We start from the raw sequence: 25,355 nt of genomic DNA, 5'->3' as shown, positions 1-25,355 counted from the left end.
GAAAATTAGGTGTGAGCTGTAGCCGCAAGCAAATGTGTATGTATTTTCTAGATTTGGATTTCAAACAAGATTCCAAAGGATTTCTGTCTCCAGGTTTCAGCAATCTTGTCATAAAGGTATGACACCTATATGTACACATAAAAGATAAGACATTGAGCTTGAAAAATATTTAGTTCATGCATCTTCACAAGATACCTTACATCATTTGAGTTATGTCTGTATGTGTTTTTAAATCACAGCAAGTGCAGTGTAATTCCTGTTAACTAACACCTTTCAGAGAGGACTAACCAAAGTGAGTTAAATTTGCAGTGGGCCCATGGACTCATCTGGACAGTTACCACAGCACCGTTTATGTGCAATAACTTGAATTCCTTGCGTCATCTGAGTGCTCCTAAGCTTTGGTTTTGGGTGGGAGGAAGCTGTCGCTGCACAAACCTCAGCTATCCGCAATTCTACAGACTGCCTAATGGTGCCTCTGACCCCTTCCTACAGAAGATGGGATGTGATACTGTTTAATGGAGTTTCAGGTTTATAAAGATACAGCTGCAGAAATAATGTGGACACTTCCTGGCTAAAAAGGCCAAGTTCTGAAAATCTTCTTGTGAAAGGAATTAAGGTTTTGTCTAGATTAGATAGTTCATTGAATTTATTCATAGGCTTATTCTGTAGAAGAAACTACTGCTGCTCCAAATCAATCTCACACTGCATAAAAGCTGTGCTTTCAGCTGGCACTTATTTGCCTGGAAGCACTCGTAATTTCAGTTTTGGTCTGTGAACAACCTCGTTAGGTGATCAAAAAAGCGACAATGTCTCCAGTTTTCAGTTTAGTGCAGTGAATCCCAGCATCAGTTTTACCATCTTTTTCTTTGACCAGCCATGTAAGTAGTTTAGAGGTTTTTTAATAATAAATTGTTCTAGGTTAGAATGAGGTACCTTCAAATCTTTGGAGATTTCATTGCGGAAAATACTTTGCAAAGTTGCATATCCTCAGTGGCTGCCCTCCAAAGCCTGGAATTCAACTCTCATTTGCTGTAAATGACTGGCAACCAGAAGATGTATGAATTTTTTTTAAAAAAACTTAATAGTAGTAAAGTAGGAGGAAAGGTTTTTGGATTTTTTTTTCCAATTCCCATAGAATGCACATTCAGGTAATAATTAGCATAATATTTGCTATGCTTAGAACTGATCCTCTGTGATTTGATATGCCCTCAAAGGTGAGTGTAGAAATCAATCTTTTGCTTCTGTGTCAGTTGGCTGTCTCAGTTCAGGTGGGATTGCAGAGTGTCTATCTCAGTTTAAAGTGGGAACAATTAGCGGCAAGAAAACTGGAGTTAATTGCATGGTGAGTATTTTCAAAATTCCACGTATGGAGCCTTTATGCAAGCGATATGGCTGTGACTGGAAAGAAGGAGCCTAAAGTCAGGATGATGTCAGATAGATAAATCTGTGCTCATCATCTGCTGTCCTCTCCCCTCCTCCACCTGACTACCTTGCAATCACAAAGGTGCCTAGAAAAGTAATTTGGGGTCTAAATATAGACTGTGCTAAAAAAAAAAAAAAAAATCATAAATTGCATAAAACTGAGTTGTACCACTGCTGTGCTGCTCTTCTGCTTGTGAGTAAATGATTTCATTGTGTTAAAATGTTTTCAACATACACTTTAGGATACAGTAGTTTCCATCCTGATTTTGACAACTGATAGATGTAACTGTGAACATTTGAGAGGAAAATATCTTGTATAAAAAGAGTTATTTTTATTGATCTGGGAGATTTGATTATTTGCCGTGTTCATGTAATATCAATCATCTTATTCCCTGCTCCTGTGAATGGGAGAAGGTAGCCAGCTCCACAGATTTCCTTCCAGGGAAAGTTTCCATTCTGAGAAGGGAAACAAGTAAAATAGAATAGGGTACAAATAATGTCCCTAAATATTAATGAAGGACTTTGAGTAGGTTTTGCCAGAGACTGTGGACTAATCAGGCCCTTTGTGGGTCACATGGCTTACTAGATGTGGCAGTGGGAACTAAGAAACTTGGATCATGTTTTTGGCTTTGCCACTGACTGACTGTGTGACTATGGGCCAGACATTTAATTCTTTTGTCTCTTTGTTTCCCTTTTAGACATTGCCTGTCTTGTCTGTTTAGTTCTTTTCTGTTTTAGTTTTTAGCATGCAGGGACAAGGTTTGTCCCTTGGGGTGCTTGTTTAGTGCCACGCTAGCAGGAACTAGTGAGCTTTGAGGTGCTACCTGGGCCTGAAAGAGCTCTCATGGCAGTACAGTTGTTTATGTTGCACTGACTGTTGGCAGTACAGATGAAATCAGAGAGGTGCCCATATATTTATGCAGTGGGCACTGTTGAGCTAGAGAGATAAAAATAATCACAGCAGAGAATATGTTGGAGCTTTTGGTGCAACCTTGGCACTGTTTGGGTTGTTGTAACAACTTACTTTCTTTGGGCTGGATCGCTTTGAGGCTGGAGACTGTAATGCTTTGAATGGAAGCCACAGTCTCTGCAAGGCACTGGGAGGACTGCAGCAGGTTACATCACTTGGGTTATGTAGCTCTTCTCACGAGCGCTGCACCTGCTGTGTTCTCTGCAGGGATGTCAGGGCCTGTGTGTCTTGGCCACGGAATCACTCGGTCTTCTGCTCTGGCTCCCCTCTGAGCAGAGGAGGCATCTGCTTCCTTTGGACGGGAACGTAAAGGGGGTAGAGGGGAGCGGGATATCCATAGCTGATGTAGCTGTCTGATGATTTTTTAAGATCACGAACTCACTAGAGAATTTTATAAATATAAATAAAGTCAGAGGAATATTCCTGGAAAGACTGTTATTCTAATGTGCTTAACTGGGCTCTACCTAAATGCTCACATGTTGCCATGCATGTGATTGCTTTCACAGGCCGGTGCAGTCAGCCCTGCCGGGAGTCCCTTGGACATGCTGCTGTTTTCTAGGGTGACAGCCGGGCATGAGAAGGATTCTGGGGCTTTTCAGGGCTTTTTCTGACCTGGGCAAGTTTGGTGTGAACACATGTGCTGCTCCAAAGCATGTGTGCAGGGCCTCATCTGTATGTAGTGTGGTGAGCCCAGCGCTGTGCAGGCTGAAGCAGCCACAGCAGTTGTCTGCAGTGCGGGCTCAGGTGATTTAAGCAGACTGGCTTTGTGAAAAGGCTGGGGAGAAAGCACACAGCCAGTGTGGTGAGGAGGTCACATGGAAGGAGTTGTGCTGCTTGATCGCTTTGGAAAAGAATGATCAAAGTCTCATTCTTTGCAGTCCATCATTGCTAAAGAGAGTTTTTTACTTGAACAGGGAAAACGCAATGCATCTGCATTCATTGGACCTAGTATGAGGGGAACACCTTCATAGTCGCTGAAAATACTGACCATACCTGTGTTGGTAGGATTTGTGTTAGCAGCACAGTCACACATTCTCTGTTGAATAATTCATCTTTAATTGCTGTTTCTCATATTGTCATCATTTTATATTTGAGTAAGGTTCATTTTTCCTTAAGGATTATCTTTGACGATTTCACCTCAAGTCTTAATTTCTTTTTTGCTATTGATGTATCATCATACAAAATTAAGTGAAGATACATGATTGCTGTATCTTAGTCAGATTCTACATATTGAATTATCCTGATCAGTTTGGCAAGTTTCAGAAAAGAGTTACCATGCATAGTTAATAAAAACAGTTAAATTTTGTAGAGTCATGGATTTCATCCGAATATTAGATTCTTGCAGGTACCTTTGGGGAATATATGTAGTCTTAACAACTGCTAACATTTCCATACCAGTACAAGTGGCAGCTTCCCCTGGTTTTGTGACAGTTCCTGTCACTGATAAATATTCCTTTCAATGAAGCACGTATTTCTACCTGTAGCTTTTCCACAACACCATGGAGAATTAAATCTCTCCTAGGTTGTATTGACAAAAATGGAATGGATTCAGGTAAAAAATTTACACTTTGCCTTGGTTCCACAAAGCTTTGAAACACTCTGAAGCATCCAGTGAAATTTAATGCAGTGAAATCTAGTCAACAATTTCCAGTTAACTTGCAAATGTGCAACTTCTGAGGAATCAAGTGATTGTCTCACTATTTTGACCCTCTCTAGGAGACAGGCGTAAAATAATTGTTTGGGACAGGAATCATCTTTGTCTTCCAAGTTTGCACAACACCTAGAACAACTGGTTTGTATCTGGAAACAAGAAACTACTACTGCACAAGTAATAGGGAGCAGGAAAACACAATACTCTTTGATGAGCTTGGGATGCCCTTCAGTATATGCCGTATATGAAACCTGCACCTAAATTTGGTTCCTTGGCTCTGTTCATTTCTAAATAGTAGGCCAAACTGCTTAGGGCTCAGCCTTGCAAGGTGCTGGGTGCACTCGGAATCTGCAGAGGTTGCTCAGGACTGAACACATGCTCTGTTGTTGTTTTTCTCCTCTTAATGAAATGATTGCAATTCCGACACTGGCAGTTCTCCGCAGTGGCAAACATTTTAGAAGAGACATAATTGTCAGCTTTTGTAACAGCTGACTCTTTGAAAGTGTTCCCCTTGAATAATGTTAAATAAAAAAATCCACTTTCTGTGATTTAACTCATCCATATCATCAGCACCAATAAATGAAACCTCTATAGATTCCAAACTCACCAACACATTGCCAAGAGCTGGTTTTATGCTCTGCACCAAGTAACTTCTTATAAACAGTGAATATTGAGCTCCACAAGTGTGTACATTCTTGCAGAGTGTTTGTATATGTGCCTAGTTGACACCAGAGGTAAAGAGTTTTAGATTCTGCTGTTATATTCTGGATTATTTCTGTCACAGTAGCTACCAGAGTTGCACTGTGACACAAAAGCATATAGCTGTTAAGAAGTTACTCATGTGATCTTCAAAAAAGCAAATATAATGAGCCTGGGAATCATTTCATATTTTCACCTTAAGGCAGTGAAAGTACTAACTAAAGGTTATTGTATTCTTTCAGCCTCCATGAATATACCATGTTTTGCAGCACTACAGTGTACTTTTAGGAAATATCTTTCCTGTTACTTGCTCTTTGGAATATTTCTATGTCAAGAAAGTCATGGTTTTCTAAGAACTGCAGTCTTTGCTACCTTTCAGAAGAAGCCATTTGTATACTGAAGTGGTGGGAGGACTCAAAGGCCAGCTACTTGGTTGGTGTAAATGAGTGTAACCTCAGTGACTTTAGGGGCGTTTGTCTTCTAGTTCCAGTCTTGAGTTCTAGGCTTGAGAAGAGCTGTGCTTTACTGCAGAAAGACAGGAGGCAGGAAGGGAGGCTCTCCCATACCTTCCTGCCCGGTGTCTCCAGGCTGACTGCCCCTGTGTTTGTGCTAGGAGAACATATTGCAAGGTGTGGTACAGAGTAAGTCCCTTTCTGTCCTTCCAGGCTTTACTGGTACAAATTACATGCAAATTTTGCAATTTAATAGAGGAACTAGCCTTGATATAACTTGTTAATAACACAATCTTCCCTGCTTCCTGCCCCCCCGGAAATTGTGTGAAGCATCTAAAGAGCACAGTGGGAAGTGGGAGACGTTACAGAACTCCGTCAAGGTATAAACCTGTGAAAATTTCCTCACCTTTTGAAAGCTGCAGCTTTCCTGGGGCTTTAAGGAGCTCTGTTCTGCCAGTCAGGGTACTGTCTGTGTAGTTCCTTGTTGCTGTGTGCTCTGTTCAGCAAGTTCGTGGTTAAAAATTCTTGCAAGAGGTCTGGCTTATTCCATGCTCAGTTCTTTTTGTTGTGCATTACAAGAACTTTGCTCTATACTATCTAGACCAAAAATCTTGTTCCTTAAAGGTGGAACCCTCTGTTTCTCAACAATAAGGGGGAGAAGAAAACCATTGCATCCTTCATGGTGTCCATATAGTCCTGTCCCAGAATGGGTAGAAATGTACAAATGAGAGGTAAAGCAGAGATGCGTGTTCTGGGATTTTGAGTTGATGTTTGTGCTTGTGTATCTGTTTTGCATCATCACAATTTAGCAGGCAAAGGCACAAAGCTGTAGCTGAATTTTAGTTGTAGTTGTATTTTGCACAATGAGATACTATGCTTTACTTCTCCTGTAAGATACTTTATATCTTTCCAAAGTGTCTTAGCTAGCTTTTGCTCCAAGCAATTACTTTTAATAACTGAGACTGACCAAAAGGATATTGTCTTCTTCAGTAGCTTAGCCATGAGGTATGATAAATCACTTTGTTCCTGTCAAAGAATGTATTTTGCACTTCATTGGCAACATGTTTGACCCTGGACCTTGTTACTCTGTTCTGCCTTTACTGCTGTTCACTGGGATGGAAAGGGGGGAGGTCGCATGGATTTTGTCTTTTACTTTTCCATTGAAATCACTTAGTTATGTTGAGATGCAAGCAAATGTTTGGTCTCGTTTGGAAATTATGAATTGACTGACACATTGCTGGAAGAATAAAAAAGTAAAATACAGCATTGCTCTCTATATCTGACCATATGGATTTCTTGTGAAAAATTGTTTGAAGTCCTGGATAGTGCCCAAATGTAAAATCTTCTGCTGGCCGAAAACTGAAGTGTTCTTAAAATCAGCTTCATCCGATGTGTTACAAGTGAAGTTTTCAGCTGTAGGCTAAAGTGGCTAAAAAATGTGATTTCATTCAGACAGTAATGTGGTAAGATTGCAAACCTTCCTGGTACTGGTGAAATCATCTCTTTCCATCAGGGCTGTGTTAACCTCCCAGTCAGTGGCATGTGGGGTAAAGCCCTTCCCCTAGGGCAATGCGCAGGGCTCCTGTCCTGGCAGGCAGCTCTGCAGCGGGAAGCTGCGGCAGGGATGTGCTGGGAGCGCTCAGTGTGCAGGTCACGGGGCTCCAGGGCGCTGTGACCAGTTCCAGCTTTCCCTAGGCACCTGCCACACTCAGGCATTTTGGGATCAGGAGAAGATGTCCAGGGGCTGCTCCCCTAGTGCACTCCATGCGACAGGGCCTGACCACGCTGCAGCCTGCGCTGAGGCTGCCTCCGCTGCTCTCGCAGCACCCGTGTCACACACCACTTGCTGCCTGTGCTGCTGCTTTCCTTGCTTTTTCTTTCATTAATGGGCTGAAATTCCAGAGCACTGTGTGTGTGTATTTGGGATCTTTGGGGATTTGGATGCTCACAAGATTCTATCTGAATGGAAGGGAGAGGTTTATTTTTCTGAGTGCATCTTCACTGCTGCCAGTGATGTGACCATGGTCTTGAGGGCAGAGCAGATGCATTATGCTCTCTGGCTTGGGAGACAAGCAGAGTGCGTTCGAGGACCCAGACCCCAAAGCCAGGCTTAGTTGTCAAGCATGGAACAAAACTCTTGAATCTGCACATACTCCATAAAAGCGGTTCTTGGAATCCAGAGTCTGAAGTTTTTAGTTCTGTTTTGTTGGTTCTTAGTTTTCTAAAATGATCTGAGAAGAAGTTGCTGTGTTTTTTTCAGATTCTTTTTGGACTATATGCTTAGACTATGGAGTGTGTTGCTTTTCTAAATGGTATGTCTTGCAATTTTGGCTAAGTTACCTCTGCTCTGTGCAACAGGATGGTGGGTTCCTCTTGGGTTGATATGCACATATGGTGCATAGACAGTTGGTGCATTCTAAAGGAATGACCTTCAGGACTGACATTCTTCTATATTTTTATGTATTTGTCATGCTGTGGTGGGTTTGTTCATTCCTCTTTCATCTCTTCAGAGTGAAAAACTCCGCAGTCTTCCAGACAGCATCTCTCTCTCTCTCTCTCTCTCTCTCTCTCTCTCTCTCACTCACTCACTCACTCAGTCAGACCATCTGTTCCCAGATTACAGATTTCTTTGCATGAGTACCAGGTAACAGACGTGACTGTGCCCAATAACTACAGCAAAAAAGGCTTTCACACACTCTCCCCAATCTGTGAACATATGATCAGTCTAGGATAACATGTCGTGCCAAACACACACCAGAGAAATTTACATGCACTAAGAGAATGAACCCTGAAATCAGGTACTTGGGACCCCCAAGCGTGCCATTTCCTCTGCACGCTTCAGAAGAGGCTTCTGTGCCTGCGAGGAAGCTGTATTCCTGCTCTGCTGCCTGCTTCCCAGGGGAGAGAAGCATAAAATGCATCTCTCTGGTTTTGCTTCAAGGCAAGCTGATAGCAGCGCAGTCCCGTGACAGCCTTTCAAGTTCATGTGAGGACAGCATCTCTCTTCTCTCCTGGGACTTCAATAATAAACATTTATCAAGTGATCAGGGACACCAAAAGAACAAGAGATTGAAATATTTTTTTCCTTCTTGTATCATCTTCACTGGATTCTGCCTATTTTGTGAGTAGGATATAGAAATAGATATCCTGTATGCAAGTGCATGTGTATATATATATGCATGCACATACTTGCATTCAAATATAAGTATATAAAAAGCCCTCAATGCCAGTCCATAATCAGACTGAATATTACAACAGCTTTTTCCCTGACTGGAGGCAGCTCGTGCTCTCTGGGGTCTCTCTCTCTTAAACCTGCAAAAAAGTGCCCCAAGCCTCTTCCGCTCCTTTTCCCCTTAATGTTTGGGAAGGTAGGAGCTGGCTTGAGGAAGTGGGACCCTATGTGGGTACCAAACGCACATAAACTGCACAGCAGCTGTTTCTTGAGCTACCCTTTGATTTGTGGGCCAAGGTTAGGCTTTATCTTTGCTGTGTGATATGAAGTGCAATGTATTCTGACAAACTGGCGGTGTATTTATTTTTTGATAAGTGATTGTGTGCTAAATATCTTGTATTAGTCTTGTGTGCCCCTGTGTCTTCAATGGAAATGAGAAGAAAATAAGTCTTACACAAATCAGTACTCAAGGGAAATGACTACAGTAGTAAGGTAGTGGTAAGGGAATGTGCTATGAAATTTTTAACTTTCAGATGTCTTTTACAGCATTATTTACTTACAACTACTAAGAGAACCGGTGAGAAAAGGATTTGGTCATCTGATACATAGCACTCCAGGAAAAAAAAAACTGTCAGCAAACCAGAAAGAGTACAAAGATTTTTCATGAAGTTGGGTAATGCAGTATACAGTGTGAGTGCACCGGTCACCACAGATAGTCAAGGTGCAGTTCTATATTCATTTATTATTAATCTGTCTCATGATCTTGCCTGTGTGTTAGTTCCAGAGAGCCAGCATCTGTTATCATGGCTGCAATATGATAAATCAAAATGACAGTAAAGTAGGTTGAGAGGTCTGAGCCCTGGAGAAGCACTGCTTCCTCTCAATCACTGTGCAGAGCCAGGACAAACAGCCGCTGCGGTGTCTCCTTGGTGTGGTTCAGGAGGGCAGGCCATGGAGGAGCTGTGACCATGACAGAGATTGCGTCCTGCAAAAGGCCTTGGCCGGGGGTCTCTGCCTGGTGCCACATACTTTCCGTAAGGGAGGTGCTGGTTTGGGGTGAGTGTGCAGGTCTCATGGTGTTCACAAAGGGGTGTGTTCATTTAATATGATGATGATCATCTACTCTGCGCATGTATCTCAACACACACACATGCACGCGCACACACACACATACACATCTAGTAAGGACAAGGCTGACTTTTTTTATTATTTCATGCCTTAGACAGCTTTTCTCATGATGCCATATGTACGTAAGTCAATGGCAGACTCAAAGTTAAAATCTCATCTTGGTCCAGTATTTGAGAGACTTTCACTGCCCTAAAATTCTTTTATGATCCCGTCGTATTTACTAAGTAGTTGTTTTTCACGCCTGTCAGTCCCTGCTGGAGGATTATGAGAATGTAGGAGAGCAGTAGGAGAAGTAATAGGGTAATTAAGTGCATAGGTTGAGCTTCTGTTTCTTCGTGCTGCTGCAGCAGCCCGGTGAGTCAGTGTTAGCAGGTTCAATGAGAAGGAGAGCCAGGTTCTGGCACAGCCCAGGCACAAGGGCCAGTCTGTCCAGCTGCCCCGGGGCAGGCGCGGCCTCCACCTGCCTGCCCAGAACGGGGGTGGCTGCACGGTGGGTTTGCGGGGGCTGTCAGTGTCAGTGGGGATGTAGATGTGCACGGGCCGGTGGTGGTCTGGCTTTTGGGGAGGGTAACTCTTGTGCAGTGCCAGCAGCAGAGAGGTGCTGAGCACACAGATGTTCATGCTCAAATATTTGAGAGCAAAATGTCATCACGAGCAAGTGTAAATGAGATTTTGACCATAAACAACTCTCTCTTTTTTTTCAAGATTTCCAAAAATCTCTTTTTCCAAGGCCCCTCCTCTCCTTTGCTCCAGAGAAAACAGGAAAAAGAATCACTTAAGGCTGGGGAGGTGATGTTTGCCAGCAAAAATGTTGTTCTGAAAATCAACATGATGTAGGTGCAAATCTCCACACATAAGGGTAATCACATCTTTGGCATTACACAGAGTGTGTTCAGATGAATGTTGGCTTGGGCTTTTTACATATTCATCTTAATTCTTACGTTGTGCAATTCCTTCTGCAATTTGGGACTAAATCTTCTTTGTAATGTTCCTTTTCATGCTTTTTTTTTTTTTTGCTGCTTCATCCACATCTTTCAGCTTTAATGTTACAATAGTGTGTGGGAGGATTAGTTACGCTGATTAAAAAAATAAAAAAGAGACAGAAAATGAATTAATCTAAGAGGCAGACACCTTCATTAAGCAAAGTAGGGAGAGTAATATATATAATTAGCAAGACTTCTTACTGTATGCTCTAATGTAATATATTAGCCATCTAATTATTTTAATATATTATTAATTGTCTTGAAATTGTTAACTACTGCTGTTAATAGTTAATTAAGGCTACTTTTAAAATAAGTGCTAATATTTTCTGATAATAATCAAATTTTAGACAGAGTACTTAGCCACATTGGCTTTTGTTCTGTTTCTATTTATCCCTTTTCATAATCCTATTTTCATAATTCAAAATTTCGGTTATGAAAATTCTATGATTTCAGTTCCGTTTTCACCATAAAACAGAAGGGCAAGGAGAGAGAGACAAAATTAGGTTCTTTTAGAAGGTATTTACATTAACAAAAAAAAAAAAACATACAGCAAAAGACCTTTCTTCTTCTTCGTAATAATGTGAGTGTGCCCACACTTCCAGTGGCATTTGCAGTGGCTCAGCATCCCGTCTGTTCTCTGCTGTGAGCTGCGCGTGATCTGTTGCACCTGCATTTACAGTGTGAAATGGGAGCGTGATGGATAGCAGCATGGCCTCTGACTTATGGCTCCTGTTCTGTGAGTGCTATTCTCCTGTTTCTCTTTTACTTAAAATTTTGCATCGATTTTCTTCCATGTTACTATCAATTAACATATAAATCACTGCATGGCTGGGGTGGGGTGGCTAGAAGACTCTCGTTGTTCTCTGGCGTATGCATCACAGTAGAGAGGAGGATGTATTGAAATGTCCAGTTACGATCAAAAGCTGATTTAGCTATAATGGACCCTTTAGCTATAATTACACCTATATAGCTGTAATTAGCCTTTCGCTGACTTTTCCAGTACAAAAACGGGACCATCAAGTAAAGCTAGTGGGAGTCAAAAACCAAATAGTGCTTCTTCATGCAGCAGGTGACAGGTCTGTGTACCTTGATCCACAGGGCAGCAGGGTTGCTGCAAGTTTGCAGGGATTCAAGAAGAGATTGCACAACTGCGTGGGTGAGAAATCCATTAAGGATTATTAAGTCGCAGAAACCACTTTTGACTCAGAAAATCTTTTCAGCTAAAAATAGCTGGAGTCTGGGAGGACTTGTGGGGAAGGACAGGGACTGGCAAGAAGAGCTTGCCCTCTTCTTGCCTTTCCCTAGGCAGTTCCTTAGAGATGCTGCTGGAGACAGAGTACTGGCCCCTGTAGACAGGTATGTGAGCTGGTAGCCCTGGGTTTATGCTCTGACAATGCTCTTATGTTGTGCCTTATTCATGGAGTTTGGGCTGTGAATTAGTGGTTGTGGGAGTAAGAAGCTTTTCCTCCCTTCCTGTTCTTGGGTGCTGTGACACCTTTCTGGCTAACCAAGAGATGCTCACCTGGACCTTACCTGACCGTGCCTGCCTTGCCAAATACAATGGTGGTGTAAGCTGTGCCCTAAGCATAAGATGTCTCTGCGGTATTGGGGAAGCTGCCAGCAAACAACTGCAACAGCTGACAGGCCAGCTGAGCCCCAGAGTCTGCTTCTTATGTCTCAGATCAAATCAAGAAACCTTTTGTATTGTCCAGGAGGAAAAGCCATCAAAAAAAAAGTGATAGTATTTCCCTCCTTGTGAATTTATTTGTAGCATTGTCTAGATAGGCAGAAGAAGAACAGAAATTTAACTTCCGAATACAAAATAAGTTACAAGAGGCTGTAGAAACATCAGCTCAGATTTGCTGACTGGTGACCCTAAATTACAGCAATATATTGCTGCAACAAAATGAGAACTTACTTTACCAAGCTGGTACTTTAAGGTAGAAATCTAAAGGTCAGCATGTGAACTGTATTAGCCTGGGGAATGGCTGCTGGTGACGGGAGCAGCGTTGCTGTTTTGGCTTGCAGAAGAACAGTCTGATCCTGGTTTTCTTGCTTCTCTCCTTGCACCTGTACATTAGTTGCCAATTAAAACACAGTGATGTTGACTCAGCTGCTGGGGTCCCTGAGCCCTCTTGCCTAGTGTGTGGCTGCATGGTGCTTTATGGTAAAGGATAGTGTCTTCTCCATTCTTCAGTCCTTCCCAGTTGCTCCCAAGAGAAAATACAAGAGATGCCTCCATTTGCTTGCAAGTTCTCAAGCCCATGTCTGGATGGTGGAGCATATGTGTATACTGCTAGGGATGGAGCTACCCCCCAGGGTGGTTCTTCTCCTCTGTTTCTCACATGCAATATTTTGGTCAGTGGTTTTAGTGAAGTCACTGCTGCAGTAAGAGAGGATTCTGAGGTGCAGTGTGTGATGTGCAGATGTTGCCTTTCAAGGAAATCCGCTTTATAATTTTCTGCAAGAAGAGCGTTCAGATAAATGTGCAAATATCTATTGGTCATAACCATATGTATTAAGTAAGGAGCTATATGTCAAAGCAGTGTTCACAGTAATATATTGAGTTTAATATACTAAAAGGATTATCCACATCAATAGACTCAAAATTCCTTTAGGTTTTCACTGGTTTCACTATTACCTAGCACAGACTTTTTAAAAAAGTTTCTATACTGTAGGACATTTTGAAATTTGTGATCTTGTTTGTGATCTTACTTTGATTTAGAATGAAAGGAAGTTTAAAATGCTATGATTTCCCTTGGAAAAGAAATGCAGGATTTTTACCAGCTGTATTTGGGCCATTATTGAGTAGACTGATTTTTACATTTTATTGTTTTCTCTGTCTAATCCCATCTCTTTTCTTTTATTTAGTATTTATTTTATCACATTTTTAGTGATTTAAAATAGCAAATTCAGAAAATAATTTAATTTGTTTTGTTTGAAATGTAATGAAATGTAATGGATAGGCACCAAGAAAGATTTCTGGAGTTGATCTTTTTTATGTGATAAGTTGAAAAACACTTTAGAAGAAATGGACACTTGAATCATAAAAATCACAATCAATGAATAAAATGAATTGATAATGAAGTTTCAAGTGTGATGGCTTCCATCTTGAAGATGGAAATTAAAATATGTCGCTAAGTCACCCAGTTGAAGGAAAAAAAGTTCTATAAAGCAATTAAATTATACAAAAGAAAGAAGAGCTGTATGATTCATGACACTCCAGTTGGAAACTCTCTGTCCTGAGGGAAAACATGTCTGCCTGGATACAAAATACATTATTAGAGGGGGTGTTTTGTAAAAAGAGACAGAAGGAGCTTCCATTAGGTTTTGACTCTCATTGACGTGTTAGGAAAATTACAGACTATCGAGGTGTTTTATTAAAAAAAATGATACCACTTGAATCATTATGATTTCTTGGCTAGCATAGGGTATTTATCTTTTAAGACCAAAGAGATGACTGTAATCATGTACGCTGACCCCATGAATAAAACAGGCCATAGCAATTCATGAAATTATTCAAGCCACAAGCTGGAGTATAGCTTTGGAAAGGCGCCCACTCTTGAAAGTAAAAAGCATCTCAAAATGCCGACAAAATAAAATGTCTGCACAATATTTGACACATTTGAAGTGCCAAGGAGAGGCCAGAAGATCTTAAGGAGGCCCAATCCTTTGCTGTTTTGTGTTTAAGGGTGACCTCAGTTGGCTTTAGGTGAGGCCATTACTATAAAAGTGCAGGAAACACACTAACACCTTTCTAAGATCTTTTTTTTTCCTCTTGTGTGGTATTACCTGAAGCAGTCACCTTGCTCCTCATTTTTAGCCCTTCTCAAAATGTGCTCATCACATCTTTTGCTGAGGTTTCCATAGATCTGGGCTCTTGTCTTAAAGTGTTTCCAGTGCTGCTTGTTTCCCTGCAGGAACTCTCTGATGAGCCCGTACGTATGGCTTGCAAAGGCCAGTAGGTGTGTGTGAACATGTAGCTGCTCTGGCTTCCATGTGTGGCAGAGACATGGTCGGGGGGCTAGGCTGAGACCAGCCTAAGCAAACAGCTGCTCCCTCTTAATGCGTCAACGGCTCCTTCCTTCACTTACGTGGGGTGTAGTGTTGAAGAGTGCAGTGATGGAGGGGGATTTCTTGCTCCTTTCATTCAATTTTAACTTAGCAATTCAAATTCTCTGACGAGCTCTGCAGATAAACTGAGAACCAATCCCTTAGGGATATTGCAAGTATCAGGTTATCCCCGGTAAGTACATTGCCAGAAGCTGAGGTGTCCTGAGTCTGGTTCTCATGTACGTTGAGGCAGCAGGTTGTTCAGCCTTATCTAGACGGCAACAGAGTCCTTTGCCTTTCAGTCTTTATGTTATACAGCTCAGTTCACTGAGCCATCAGAAAAGAGGTGGTTTTTGTAAGAATTTAGTGCTTGCCATCCTTCAATTAAGAACTGAGATATTTCTCATCTATGTGTTTCTTATTCACTCTTGTGCTTTGTATTTTCAAGGAAATAAAAAGAGGGAAATAAAACAAAAATTGTACATATGTTACACATCAGTAAACATGCACACACACAAATATGCAAGTCCTTTAGTCCACCCACAAGTAAGGAGAACCTTCCTGAAGGAGTGATGTTTGTTGGCTAGTACGGCGTGCTGGGGAAATACTCTCCTAGGCATGACCCTGTTACGCCAACTGTTATTATTCGTATGAATAATTATAGCCAAGACAGGGGAGAGCAGTGTGTAGGAGTGGTCATTTTCATGAGTCAGACTTGAGGAATTAAGTGCTGCCTTTCTGCAGCGGGCTTGTATGTGCAGCTGGGAAATCTTGTTAAATCAGGCTGCCTACATTGTCTGTCCAAATGTCATTGCATAGCTGAAGCTGATACTCTGGGCTGGTAATGTGCATTGTCACCTCTTCCTGTGGAAATTGCTGCTTCAGTGAAAGGTTCAAAGGCCTGTCACAGGAGTGAGAAAGGGACGTGTGCATGGGCTACAGCCCAAGAGAGGATGGTCTCCTTGTTTCCACAGGCGTGCCTTCTCCTGACACCTGAGCTGGCTTAAGGCTGTGTTCAAAGTGAGCTATTTGTTACCGAAATGATATTCTACATGGCTTTCAATCCTGTAACCAAGCATATAATGACAAATGATCTTAACAGCTACTGCATTATTATGAATGTCTTTATCAGTGAACAAAGCAAATAGGTTTCAAGTTAGCATCAAAGATGTATGATTTTGATGATATACTGAACAGTTTTATCATGGTCTAGCTGATCCAATGGATCACATTTTACCCATGGAAAGATTAATACAGATATGATGTGACATCTCCTTTCTGACTCTTTGACCATTACTAAGGCACAGTACTCTTCAGTGTTATCCTGTACCCGTTTGTCAACCATGCCTAATTGATTAGGCTACTGTAACATTTTTATTCTGCACATGAAGTTCCTTCCTCAGCACTCTCTCCCCACCCCCCCCCAATTGTACATTTATCATTAATTACAAAATCAATGAGAGAGATGGTCTGGACATACACAATTGATAGCTTTCCTCTTCAGATTAGCATAACCTACCAATTCATTATGTGAAGTGAATAATACCGTTGCTGCCACTGCGAAAAGGGGCAGGTCACTTGCTGTAAATTCCTTAACAAAATGTGGTGTCATGTGCCTTTTCATTCACCAAGTGTTTACTATGTGTTTGGAAGGATCCATCTTCCTTTCTGAAACAGATTTGTTGCCTATCTGTTGGCAAAGAAATGATCATAAATTTAGAAAACTAAACACTTAAATGTTGAAAGACTACGAGGTTCTTGCTGAAAGCTGCAGTGATTAAACTTTGAGCTGCATAGTGCTGAGATTACAACTATGAACAAAATATTAAAAAAAAAAAAATCAAAAAATGAGAACCCTTCAAAACCAAGGATGTTGTTTGAGTGAGAAAGCTCATTGAAATTTTGACCAAATAGTGCAAACTTTCCGCTGTTTCAGCTTGTTAAAACAGTAAGTCCCCCAGGTATTTCTTAACATTCTGTATTCTAGGCTTAGAGTTTTCCATTTCTTTTTGACAAAGAAAAAAACTTTTTTTGCAAAGATCTTCTGTGATTTCCCAGTAGCTACTTCATTATGCCTTTACAAGTCAGATCAATCATGAAGCAAGATCTCCTGTAAGAGTCAGGAACATGGTTGCTTTTGAGTAAGTATTACATCCACAGATGAATAGAAGAACAGACCTTTTATTTTCCCCCAACAACAAAATCCTGATATCACTCTCTGTTTTGTATGTTATTGTAGGAGCTTTACTGAAATTAATGGAACACTTGGGGCAGTAAGGAGCTGAACAACAGGAATTTTTAGATTCTTCCTGACAGTGTCAAGGTACTGAAATCTTTATGTTGAATAAAACTTACAGTTATAAACTGTAGTGTACACACATGCCACAGAAATCCTTATAAGATAAGGATGATGACTTGGCTGTTTGAATAAAGGAGAATGCATACTTAGAATTCCCATAAACACTAATGGAAATTATATTGGAGTTTCAGGAAAAGTAAAAAATTATTGCCAATTAATTCACTTCAAGAGGGTGAGTCCCCTCACTATTATTTGGACCAGGCTTTAAGTGTTTCTTATTGACTTCAGTGCCCTTTATTTGAGGGACTGTAAAAACATGCTTGCTAATGCTTAAATTAGGGTTACAAAGCTGATGGTATAAATTGATCTGAAGCTATAGTAGCATTATTGGAAAATTTTCATTTATAAATAAGAAATCAGGGAAAGTATCTGAAGCAGATCCAATATTAGTATTTTCAACAAAAGTTAAGGCAGACTGTTAAAAAGAATAATGATATTTAATGTCTTATCTGGCAGTTTCTCCTCTTCAGAAAGCTTTCCAAAAGGATTCATTGGTAAAGATCATATTGCAAAATTAAAGTCCAGCCTACAGAATCCATGACATCTTTCAGCACCAAAAAGATGTAGAAAGTGCATTGAAGCAGTACTTTTATACTGGTAGTATCCCTTCTCTGTAAAATTATTTTTCTATTATTTGCTTCAATATATTTTTTTATGTTGCAAATGACTTTTTTACCCCTTGTTTGTAGGCTGTTCAATCATCTGGCAGGATTTCTTGGTTGTTATTTTCCTGTACTTGTAGTTTTATCATATGTCTACTGTCCTCTCCAGATGCTGTTTTCACACCCTGAATAATTCTTCTGCGATCTGATCGCATGGGCCTCCAACCTCACTAGCCACCTATCCTACCTTCCCCATCTTGGGCAAGCTATATATACAACTCTCTCATTGCCATGAAACATGGAAAAAAATAGATGAACCAGATCTGATTATTTGTGTATGAAGAGCATTTTCTTAGCTAAATAGAGGGCCTTTTCATGTGAAAAAACTTGCAGATTATTGGCCCTTGTTAGTAAAGTTTATGAAGTTTTCTAAAATCACATTGTTGACTTGTTTGGCTGTGATTCAGTGTTGTTACATTTTACCATGTAAATATGTACTTAGAATTTGTATAAAATGCAGATTATTGACCCAGTCCTATAAATATTTGCTCACAGTTTTAAAACTTGAATGATTTGACCTGATTGCATAACTATTCATTCTTGAAAAAGGAAAAAAAAAAAAAAAAAAAGCTTAATTAATACGTATTTGGAAGTTTTAAAGCAAGCTTATAATTGTACTGATAAGCTGTTAACAGTACTTCTGGAGTAATTTCAAACACTATATGCTGTACAATTCTATTTGCAGCCTAATGGCTTGCAAAATTTCATTTTTAAAATACAAACCTTTCTTTGAATTACAGAGAGAAAAAATTAAACATTTTGCAGTCCTGTAACTTGTTTGCCAGGTTTTCAGCCCAGAGCAAAAATTTTATGGTTGAGTTAAAAACCTCAGAAAATAGGGGTTTATAGTGGAAACAGTGACACCACTTTAACTATAGTGGCACAAGCAGTGCAGTATAATATACACTGGAAATAGAAAACAAGATTAGGGATGATGTTTAGGACAGGAGGCCTTCTTCAGGCTATGGGAAAAATAAACTGTGTTCTATTGTTTTTCAGAGCATGAAAAAGGGCTCTTGGTCTAAGTGTCACCTCTAAACTTATTTTCTATTCCTACCATGTATTTAATTAACTCATTTGTAATTATTATTGACAGGAATCTGTTGTAATCTTAAGTACAACTTAAATCCAAGATATGGCTTCCTGAGATAGCTTATGTCGAGGTGGTGGAGAAGGGGCCAAGGAGACGCAGTACTTGGTGATCCTTCTGCATCAGAGAATCATAGTCTGGTAGCTGCTCGATCCTGTTGCTCTGCAGCTTAAGCTCAGGAACGAGGCTGGAGGGTGTCCCAGACGTGCGCTGGGACAGGAGCTGCAGGGAGAAGCTGCTGCTTCTAACGGCCTAGTAGAGGCTGATGATTAATTCCCTTACTCTGGAGCCTCTGGAAGCAGTAAGCAGGGTACTGCATTACCGAGGCAGCATGACAGGCACCACCACTTCTGGAGCAGGGCCCATCTTGCCCCACAACCCGTGAGTCAAAATTGCAGTTGTAGTTTCTTCTCTTACGTGCCAGACTAAGGCAAAATTCCTTCTCAGGAATGGAAAAATCTTGCATGCTCTCTCAAGACATGGGTAAACCACCTTCAAAGTGCTGTGGCAGTAAGCCATGGCAATAGACTTTGCTTGTTTGTCCTTGAAATATTTTGTGAGTTTATTCTGAGCATATGTGATACTATTATTCTTCTACACTGTAAGAGACAGCAGGAGGTGAACCATGTGCTGAGAATGTGCAAGGAAAGAAAGGACATGGCAAAATTTGCCTAAGTGCGATATTTACTCTTGGTTTTCCAATGAATGCAGATCTGAGAATCACTGGTGAGAAACCAAGCAAAGCAAACCAACCTGCTGGCAAAGTTTACTAAAGCAGAGATAGACCAAAACTGGCAGCTTCGCACAGCACTGTGTGCAGTTCATCCAATGCTAGCAAAACTTCATGGATTCCTGCTGTGTTTCTCTCTTTGAAAGTCATTGCTGCTATTTCCTGATTATTTCTTTCTTTCTTGAGTACCATGAGGATGCGACACAGAAAGCTTAGTCCCAGCCTGCAGTCCCAGCCTGCAGGTTTATCTCATTCCAACAGTGGGCCCCGTGCTGCATCATATCGTTCATAGCAGGGAATGGGAGGAGTGCTATAACACCTGAGACAGAAAGATTTACGGCAACAGTTTGCTGTGATGACCTTATATTTATGTTAATCAGAATCTAGTTGGAATCCGTGAAATATTGTGCTGATGTTGTAGTACAAGTAACCACAACTCAGAAAATACCATACTTCTCTGATTCCTCTTAGAAATTGACAGGCATTTTAGCTGGGTTTGTGAACTGAATGGACTTGCACTGCAAGGTGAAATTCTTCTTTTAGAGTCTCTCCTGATTCTCCCTTTAAGTCATCTTTGGGAAGCAGTAGTACCTGGAAGCAGCTGGTATCCTTCTGCAAGAGATCAGGATTCATGCCTGCATGACACTGAAGGTGAGTACTCACAGTTTACATGCCTAGCTAACTGTCCTGGTATTTCCTTATGGTCCCTTTGGATGAGTCTCCAAAACTGACTTTCAGCTAATGAACTTTTGTGTGCCCTAGCTCAAGCTAAAATCGAGAGCTGCTGGAGCAGGATGCTTCCCACTCTGCCTCTCTTTCACTTTCTGTACTCAATTCTGCACTTCACTTTGGACCAGATACTTAGACATCAGTTGCATGGGTCCGAGTGAATGCCCTAGCCAGTACCAGATCTCTTGCCAGTGTTCATCTGGTTCAGTGACCCTTAACTATTCAGACCATGCTAAAATGCTCTCTCAGTCCAGGATAGCCAGCACTGATGTGCTTAGGGCACTCTGCAGGGAGGGAAATTCTTGCTGTGACTGAGAGTAGACTCTGGTGATTATTCCAGAACCCTTGCCCCAGCTCATCAGACACGTATTGCCATGACCAAGTTCATAACCAAGAAGCTTCTTAGGAAAGAGCTGCTGAGGTACCTAAGCCCAGCTCCACTGATTGCCATCATTTTCTTCACTATTCCCATTGGTATTCTTTATTAGAAGTCTTAATTCTCTGTACAAGCTCTTTGCAAAATTTGTCTTTAGCAAATATCTCTAACAAACCAGTGACAGTGAGGCTGGCCCAAATATATTTCAGGTTGTTGGCAAGCTTTCTTATCTTCCCTCTCTGCTGCTCAATGCAGAAGGAAGAGCTCTCTCTGAAGAAAAGAACTGCACTTCTGAAAATGAAAAAAAAATGAAAAAAAAATAAAAGCAAAACAAAGTCGACACATTATGTCTGGCAAAAATCTCCAACCAACTACATCATGATTTTTGCAATACTTTGGTCAGAAATAGGTTGCAACTTTGCACCATAAATTCTTACAGTGAGACTGATTTACCACTATTATGTGAATAGAATATTGCCTAAATGAAACACCAGTGTATGACTCTGGAAGGTACCAGGCAATGCTAAATCCTTCAGTCTAGTCTTAGACAAATTAGCCTTTGAACATTTGTTAGGGAAAATCTGTAAAATTAATTTAATAATTATATTACAGCACTTGGCACTGCTTTTAAATATTTGCAGACAGCTCAACATTCTGTGTCCCAATAAAGATGTGTTTTTGCTGTAGCCAGTAGCAGTTTAGTGAGGTCTGCAGTAATAACTGCTCCATAGTAAGGGTGCTTCTTTTCTCACCCTGTTTTTTTAGTATAGAGGTAGACATGTAGAACTACCACCTTGGTTAGGGTCAGGCTGAGGGTTTTGGCCAAACAGCTTAGAGCTCAGCTTTGGCAAGCGGGCCAGCACTGTGGCAGTCTGCATGCTAACGTGTCTGCAGGAATTCACAGAAGGGATCCAGGGCACTGATGAGAGTAGCAGGATAAATCCAAGTGTGAAAGCAACTGCAGTCAAATGTCACACCCGAGCAGTGAGTGACTTGGCATGCTGTTTGGACATAGGTTGGGTTACCTGTCAGCATGGCATTTTCTTTCTGTTCCTAGAGAATACTGTTAACTGAGGATAAAACCAACAGAGCATAGATGGTTGTTATACAGAACCAATCCTCTAAACCCTTGTCACAGCAAATAATTCCATTGATGTAAGTGGGACTGCGCCTACGAACTAGATCTCGATTATGTTCTCTAATTCTTTTATTATAGAAGAGATCAATTAAATTATTATTTTGTGGGATCTGCATCTTAAAAACAAACAAACACTATGTACACTATATACATGTTATTTGTGTTCTGAAGCTTACCTGTACTCATACCCTGAGACAGATCGATTTGTCTATCTAGAGCTGAGGAGAAGTGCTTGGACTGGCCCGTGGCAGATCTGGCACATAGATGTGGGAGAGCTCGGAGGCAAGTTGTTTACTTCCCTTCTCCTTGCTATGCCTCGTGTAACAGCAGGGCCATAGACACGGTGAGACACAGATGCCAGTCTCTACACATACAAAAAACTTACACTATCCATTCTCTTTAGCATGTTTCCACACAAACCATTCCCCCTGACCTATTATTCTACCAAATACATTTTGCTTGCCTGCAGACCCCCTCTTCCTTTCTCTCTTTGTCCCCTCCTGTTCTGGTGCCTGCTTAGTCCCACCAGTCCCACAGGCTCTTCTGCTCCTCTGTCGCTATTCTGTGTGCTCCCTTATTCTGAGGAGGGTGGGAATGCAGCAGAATAGAGGCTGCTAAATGAACTCTCTTTCTCTCTCCCCATATCTACATTTCTTCCCACCTCCTTCTAGCAGCAGGCATATGGCATTAATCTAAACTGTCCAACAGCGTGGGAGGCAAGTAGCACCCAAAGGATTATTACAACATTCTACCTGGCAGATACCAATATTTGTTGATATGAAAGCTCCCAGCCTTCATATCAGCCACCAAAACATCCCTCTATGAAGTTCTTTTGGATTAGACATAGCTCTGTTGAAATATTTTGTTAAAATTCATTACATTTTACGATGGTCAGAGTCTGCATTCTTTATTCAGGAAAATCTATCACCAAGATCAATGGGATTTTAAAGTAATGAATGACTTGTTTATTATATTTGGCTAATTGAACACATATTACATTTTTATGATTAACTTCTGTGGGTATTCGACATATATAACTATGCCTGTGTATTTGATTTTGATCGCCAAAAATTCCTATTTTGTATAAAATAATGCTAAGGAGAATACTTAGAATTAATTAATACTGACACATCAAAATACTAAAAGGCAAATCAAAGTAAGTAAAAGCATTACTTGAATTAATTTCCAGATAATCTTGAAATCTGTAAGAATGTCAGGCCAAAATCTGGAAAGTATTTATAAGAAATGACAGAAGATATTTGTAAAAAAAAAAATCAAACTTTACGTATTTGTTTTTTAAAAATAATCTTTTGAATTGGATTTCCTACAGCTTTAATCAAGTGACCGGATCCAATATAAATATGAAGAATAGGAGTCAAAGACCATTTTAAAACCATCCTGTGGAAGGGTAAAAAACTTTCTGTTTGGTTTTTATTTTCACAGAGAAAACTACATTCAATGCAGTCAAGCACTGCATTTTCCAAAGTCTTGTGGTTCTGGCTTAATTCTACCAAAGGAAAAAAACTTCAAAGTTGAAGATCAAGCCTCCAATATTTGGTCGCAATATGACATAGTTGGGTAAAATTAAGGATGGTAACCCGTTGTGATAGACAGTTGAAAGGGGAGTGATCCCTGACTCTAGATTTCCTTTCTGATCTTGATTGAATCATAATATTAAGTCAAAGGATTTTCTATTACTTCCATTACCACAGTACCTACTTCGCTTTTTATTTTGGAAACAATTGAATAAAATCCTTTTATAATATCAGTGCATATGGAATGGCAATAAAAATATTTGCCCATCACTTTATCGTTCCGAGACAACTACCAGTGCGGCTTGATCTTTTCTTGCACCTGGCTCTGTGCTGTTTGTGTCTGCACAATATGAAAAACAAACAAGGAAAAAGACAAAAAGAAAACCCTTAGTTTTTGCAATTAAATAATCAAGCTGATAGTGTGTGAAAGTGTGAAAGCAAGTGGGTCTGACTTTGCTCCATTAAAGTCAGAGAGGCACTTTCACGTGTAAGAGTTGTTAATATATGAATTTTTGATCCAAAAATTAATCAAAAATATGTTAATTATATTGATGCATTGGTCAAATCTAAACAAAGGCTTTTTAAAATTCTTAACAAAGCAATAATATGGAAAACTTTAATTTTTGTTCAGCCCAAAATATTTACTTCAGGCTTCAAAGGAATGACTTCATTGTTGGTCTTGTGCTATTTCATACCTTTTAAAGCTTTCTTACTTTCTAAAATTAGGCCAAATTTAAAAGGAACAGTTAAAAAGCTTTGTTTTGAAGTAGAAATGTTTTGGCAGTTCCAGAATGAAACACTCCATTTTGAAACTAGTAAAGTGAAGTGTTTTGACATTTTAATTTTTTTTTCCTCTGCATTGTTTCATCTGTGACTATTTGCTCAATTTCGTTCAGATTCAGAAAGGGTCTCTCTGAAATTCACTTGTACAGCAGATTTATTGTTTGTCAGAAAGTAGTGATTCACTTAGCACTGCATCAGTTCAATCTTAAGTATTGGGAGAAAATGCTTAATAGGGAATTGATCGTATACAGCTATATTTCTCACTCACCTTTTAATTTATACAGTAACAGCACTCGGGGCAGGAGCTGCTGCAGGAAAAAGGCAGCTTGGCTGCTCTGCAAGGAGGGTGAGCAGGAAGCCTCCAGCACCTGCAGCCACCTCTACTTCTTCCTTACTTATTCCCTATGGAAATAAGGAATCCACTTATTCCTACACTTCCTTCGCTTATTCTTTATGGGACTGTATCAGAAAGGTGCAAAGTAAGGGCAAGTCTAAATCCTTAGAGGATTAAGTGTGGGGAGGCTGGGTGCAGAGTGCTTCAGACGTGCAAGTCCTAGGCTCTCCTAGTGAAACCCCACAGCCGTGTGGGCTATGGCTCTTTCCAGCTGCAATCATTAAGCTGAGCCAATACGGCTGAGCCAATACGTTCTTTTTTCCCAGTTGCATATTTGACGGCTCTCTATGAACATCCAAAGAGTCTAGATGGCTTTGCAGGAATAGTTGTAAATTATGATTTCATAATCTGAGATTTTTTTATGCTGCAAAAAGATAGTTTTGAGTTTTCAGTCTTGGGAATTTTTCTAGTGCCACTTATGTAAACTAACGAAAAAGAGGACCTCGGGGCAGTAAAAAGGAGTCAAGCAATACCAGCGGGACCCAAACAATAATAACATTTCCTGGACGGGACAAGGTCTCTGGGGACCTCATCTCTGAGAAGTTACCAGGCTTCTTTTAGGTATGAAATGCAAATTCAAGTCTCTTCAGGCAGGAAGGAAACTTGAAGAGTACTCTGTCTATACAGCTACTAGATAAAGCTTTAAAGGAAGAATCTTTGCTGTTAAATAGCATATGCGGTCATTCCATTTGTGATTTATTGCCTTCCTTCTTCCTTTTCTTTTTTTCCACTAATGAAGGTTGGGTTTAACATTCTCAACTGGTTTCAATATTTCTAGAAGTCATTCACCTGCATTAGACTTAAACAGCTGGCACACCAACATTCTTGTCTTTTCAAACTTTCCTGCTTCAGCAGGGCTATTCACAGCTTGCACTTCGCTAAGGTCATCGCTATTGCTATTACACATTTCCTGTATTACATGAGGATCAGGTTCCAGTAGTTAACAAGTCGAAAAATATTCCCGGGGGTGGGAGGAGAACTAGGTAGATGAGTAGTTTCCACGTGTCTGCTTTATTTCTGGAATTACTG

Source organism: Nothoprocta perdicaria, unplaced genomic scaffold, assembly GCF_003342845.1.
Source record: "Nothoprocta perdicaria isolate Ctin4 unplaced genomic scaffold, notPer1 scaffold_25, whole genome shotgun sequence".
Classification (NCBI taxonomy): domain Eukaryota; kingdom Metazoa; phylum Chordata; class Aves; order Tinamiformes; family Tinamidae; genus Nothoprocta; species Nothoprocta perdicaria.
This window is presented reverse-complemented; position numbering follows the sequence as displayed.